Source organism: Mirounga angustirostris, unplaced genomic scaffold (genome assembly GCF_029215605.1).
Source record: "Mirounga angustirostris isolate CCGP_5_RB_7025 unplaced genomic scaffold, mMirAng1.0.hap1 SCAF_11, whole genome shotgun sequence".
In the NCBI taxonomy this organism is placed as follows: Eukaryota; Metazoa; Chordata; class Mammalia; order Carnivora; family Phocidae; genus Mirounga; species Mirounga angustirostris.
Window position 1 is genome coordinate 67,268,688 of NW_026991719.1, and position 5,918 is coordinate 67,274,605.

Sequence of the window (5,918 nt, forward strand, 5' to 3'; positions counted from 1 at the left end):
AATCAACAAAAAAACAAGTGCTTTGAATGACACACTGGACCAGATGGACCTCATAGATATATACAGAACATCCCACCCTAAAACAACAGAATACTCATTCTTCTCAAGTGCACATGGAACTTTCTCCAGAATAGACCACATACTGGGTCACAAATCAGGTCTCAACCGATAACGAAAGATTGAGATTATTCCCTGCATATTCTCAGACCATAATGCTTTAAAACTGGAACTCAATCACAAGAAAAAAATGGCAGAAATTCATACACTTGGAAACTAAAGGCCACTCTGCTCAAGAATGTTTGGGTCAACCAAAAAATCAAAGAACTTAAATGATTCATGGAAACCAATTAGAATGAATACACATCAGTCCAAAACCTATTGGATACTGAAAAGTTGGTCCTAAGGGGGAAATACATAGCCATCCAAGCCTCACTCAAAAAAATAGAAAAATCCTGAATTCACCAACTAACTCTACCCCTTAAAGAACCAGAGAAAAAGCAACAAACAATGTCTAAACCACACATTTGAAGAGAAATAATTAAAATTAGAGTAGAGATCAATGAATTAGAAACCAGAAACACAGTAGATCAGATCAATGAAACTAGAGGATGATTCTTTGAAGGAATTAATAAAATTGATAAACCACTGGCCATACTCATCCAAAAGAAAAGAGAAAGGATCCAAATTAATAAAATTTTAATGAAAGGGGAGAGATCATGACTAACAACAAGGAAATAGAAACAATTATTAGAAATTATTATCGGGCGCCTGGGTGGCTCAGTTGGTTAAGCGACTGCCTTCGGCTCAGGTCGTGATTCTGGAGTCCCGGGATCGAGTCCCGCATCGGGCTCCCTGCTCGGCGGGGAGTTTGCTTCTCCCTCTGACCCTCCTCCCTCTCATGCTCTCTGTCTCTCATTGTCTCTCTCGCAAATAAATAAAATCTTTTGTTTTTTTTAAAGATTTTATTTATTTATTTGAGAGAGAGAGAATGAGAGACAGAGAGCACGAGAGGGAAGAGGGTCAGAGGGAGAAGCAGACCCCCCGCAGAGCAGGGAGCCTGATGCGGGACTTGATCCCGGGACTCCAGGATCACGACCTGAGCCGAAGGCAGTTGCTTAACCAACTGAGCCACCCAGGCACCCATAAATAAAATCTTAAAAAAAAAAAAAAAAAGAAATTATTATCAACAACTATATTCCAATAAGTTAAGCAACCTGGAAGAAATGGATACCTCCCTGGAAACCTATAAACTGCCAAGACTGAAACAGGAAGAAATTGACAACCTGAATAGACCAATAACCAGTTTCGAGGTTGAAGCAGTGATCAAAAACCTCCCAAAAAACAAGAGTCCAGGGCCTGATGGATTCCATGGGGAATTCTACCAAACATTCAAAGAAGAAATAATACTATTCTCCTGAAGCTGTTTCAAAAAATAGAAACAGAAGGAAAGCTTCCAGACTCATTCTATGAGACCAGCATTACCTTAATCCCCAAACCAGGGAGGGACCTCATCAAAAAGGAGAATTTCACACTGATATCCCTGATGAATTTGGATTCCAAAATTTTCAACAAAATCTAGCTAATAGGATCCAACAATACATTGAAAGGATCATCCACCATGACCAAGTGGGACTTATTCTCACGATGAAAGGGTAGTTCAACATTCAACATTCACAAATCAGTGTGATAAAACACATTATAAGAGGAGAGAGAAGAACCATATGGTCCTCTCAACTGATGCAGAAAAACATTTGACAAATACAGCATTCTTTCCTAATTAAAAAACTTCAGAGTATAGGGATAGAGGGACCATTCCACAAATTCATAAAATCCATGTATGAAAAACCAATGGTGAATATCATCCTCAATGGGGAATAGATGAGAGCCTTTCCCTTAAGATCAGGAACACGTCAAGGATGCCCACTCTTGCCACTGTTGTTCAACATATTATTAGAAGTCCTAGCAACAGCAATCAGACAACAAAAAGAAATAATAAAAGGTATTCAAATTGGCAAAGAAGAAGTCAAACTCTCTGTCTTCACAGATGACATGATACTCTCTGTGGAAAACCCAAAAAACTCAACCCCAAATTACTAGAACTCATATAGCAATTCAGTAATGTGGCAGGATGCAAAATCAATGCACAGAAATCAGGTGCTTTCTTATACACTAACAATGTAAATGTAGAAAGAGAAATTAGAGAAATGATTCCATTTACATTAGCCCCCAAAACCATAAGATACCTCACCAAAGAGGTAAAGGACCTATACTCTAGGAACTGCAGAACGCTCATGAAAGAAATTGGAGACACAAAAAGATGGAAAAACTCTCCATGCTTATGGATCAGAAAAGTAAACATTGTTAAAATGTCTATGCTACCCAGAGCAATCTATACCTTCAATGCCATCCTGATCAAAGTTCCAATTACATTTTTCAAAGTGCTGGAACAAACAATCACAAAATTTGTATGGAATCAAAAAAGATCCTGAATCCCCAAGGAAATGTTGAAAAAGAAAAACAAGGCTGGGGGCATCACGTTGCTGGATTTCAAGCTATACTTAGAAGCAGTGATCACCAAGACAGCATGGTATTGGCAGAAAAACAGACATATAGACCAATGGAACAGAATAGAGAGCCCAGATCTGGACCTTCAACTCTATGGTCAAATAATCTTTGACAAAGCAGCCAAAAATATGGAACAGTAAAAAGACAGTCTCTTCAATAAATGGTGCTGGGAAAATTGGACAACTATACACAGAAGAATGAAACTCGACCATTCTCTAACACCATACACAAAAATAAACTCAAAATGGATGAAAGACCTCAATGTGAGACAAGAATCCATCAAAATCCTAGAGGAGAACATAGGCAGTAACTTCTTTGACATCGGCCACAGCAACTTCTTTCAAGATACATCTCCAAAGGCTAGTGAAACAAAAGAAAAAATGAAATTTGGGGACTTCATCAAGATAAAAAGTTTTTGTACAGCAAAGGAAACAGTCAACAAAACAAAGAGGCAACCCACAGAATGGGAGAAGATATTTGCAAAGGACACTACAGACAAAACACTGATTTCCAAGATCTAAAAGAACTTCTCAAACTCAACATCCAAAAATCGAATAATCTAGTCAAAAAATGGGCAGAAGACATGAACAGACACTTCTCCAAAGAAGACATACAAATGGCTAACAGACACATGAAAAAATGTTCATCATCATTAGTCATCAGGGAAATTCAAATCACAGCCATATTGAGATACAACCATACACCAGTTAGAATGGCAAAAATTGACAAGGCAAGAAACAACAAATGTTGGAGAGGTTGTGGAGAAAGGGGAACCCTCTTACTTACACTGTTGGTGGAAATGCAAGTTGGTACAGCCACTTTGGAAAACAGTGAGGAGGTGCCTCAAAAAATTAAAAATAGAGCTACCCTATGACCCAGCAATTGCACTCCTGGGTATTTACCCCAAAGACACAGATGGAGTGAAAAGAACGGCCATATGCACCCCAATGTTCATAGTAGTAATGTCCGCAATTGCCAAACTGTGGAAAGAGCTGAGATGCCCTTCAACAGATGAATGGATAAAGAAGATGTTGTCCATATATACAATGGACTATTACTCAGCCATCAGAAAAGATGAATACCCAACTTTTACATCAACATGGGTGGAACTGGAGGAGATTATGCTAAGTGAAATAAGTCAAGCAGAGTAAGTCAATTATCATATAGTTTCACTTATTTGTGGAACATAAGGAATAGCATGGAGGACATTAGGAGAAGGAAGGGAAAAATGAAGGGGGGGAATTGGAGGGGGAGACGAACCATGAGAGACTATGGACTCTGAGAAACAAACTGAGGGTTTTAGAGGGAAGGGGGGTGGGGGGATGGTTTAGCCTGGTGATGGGTATTAAGGAAGACATATATTGCATGGAGCACTGGGTGTTATACAAAAACAATGAATCATGGCTCACTATATCAAAAACTATGATGTATTATATGGAGACTAACATAACATAATGAAATTTAAAAAAAATTAAAAATATAGATTTTATTTATTTAATTAAGAGAGAGTGCATGAGCACACACATGAGCAGTGGGGCAGGGCAGAGGGAGATGGAGAAGCCGACTGTCTGCTGAGCAGGGTGCCTGACAAGGGGGGGCTTGATCCCAGGACCCTGAGATCATGACCTGAGCTGAAGGCAGACACTTAACTACTGAGCCACCCAGGCGCCACATGATTGTGCTATTTTTGTTTTCCCAGTCACTATCTTACAAATTAAGTAAATTTAATTCTAAGAAGCAAATAAGAAAGCTAAAAGGAAGCCAAGAATGATAACCATACTTTACTTGCAAGGATTATCTCAAACTGGGACAAAGATTATTTCTGTACAGCATGCTAAAGTATCCAAAATCAGTCTATATGTATATATTTTTAATTCCTAAATGTCAAAAGGTCAATTGCCAAGAGTAACTTGTGTACTGAAAGGTCAGTTATATTTGCTCATTAAGTTGTATAACAATCGGTATTAAAGCAATCCGTTCCAGTTATACCTGGCTGCTCTGTGATCAACCTACATGAGACTGGTTGAAACAATAATGATAAGGATAATGATGAAAGCCTGAAGATCAATTTTTCAAAGGCCCAGATTTTTAAATAATCTACATAACCATGATTCATCTATGGAATATATGGGTTTTAACAAGACTATTAATGCCTCTAGAGAAACAGCTATTAACAGAGAAATTTCTTTATGAGGAAAAAAGTTTATTGTCTATACAAATCCAACAATATGAATATACATGCCATTTGAACATGTTTTTGTTCTTGCAAGTATCTTTTTGTGTAGAAAATAAGGTGATTAGTGATAAATGAAAAATTTTTATTTCTTTTCATTGAAATTATATGGTGGTAGTTTCTACTATTGAAATTATATGATGTATTTTTCATTGGGCTTTAATGGTATCGGATTTTATTCCTTCTACTCCATAATTATTTAAATTTGTTTTAACCTGTAATTTAATTCAGCACTCTTATTAAACACATATTATGTGAAAATAATTGCATTAGGACTCAAAGAGGGAGGAAAACTTCCCAATTTCTACCCAGCAAGAATTTATAAACATGTGGGAGGTGGAAATGTGTGTGTACATATTTATGTACAATTTTAATGTATGGCTAACTTAAAATATTAAACAAATAACCAAAATGCTTTACTATTAACTGCTGGTAGCTTACTATGTACCAAACATGTTACTAAGCTATTTAGATATATTTCCTTATTTTGTCCTTACAATTACTTTATAAGTCAGATTTTAGTTTTAAGAAGAAACTAAGACAGAAAAGTTATATCCAAGTTTCAGTTATGCACTGTAATCATAAAGGCAAAGGAGGGATGTGATATCATTCAAGTATGTTCAAAATGTCAATTTTCATGAGCCCCGAAGAAAACATTTTATTTCTCTACAGGAGGATAATTTTAGGATGGGCATTGAGAGAAAAGAAAATAGGTTTTGCAAAGTTCATAAACCAAGAAACGTTATAGTTTGTTTAAAGAATGTTAAATATAAGTAGACTATGACTAGAAGTGTGGGTTCTGGAATAAAAATACCTGGATTCAAAATCCTGCTATTAGCTGTATGACCTTGGGCAAGTTACTTAATCTTTTCTATGTGATATTTGACTCATCTGTAAATGAAACTTGCAGTTGTACCTTCCATTTACAGTGTTTTGTTTTGTTTTGTTTTAGAATTGAATGAGATACTTTATATAAAATAATTAGACTAGGCCTGCCACATAATAAGCAATCTATGTATCATTTTATTATTACCAATAGTACTGAGTAGCCTAAAGGGACTGGTGCAGTAATGTAGCACAAATATACTAAACCTCAAAAGCATAATTTCTTTTGTACTCT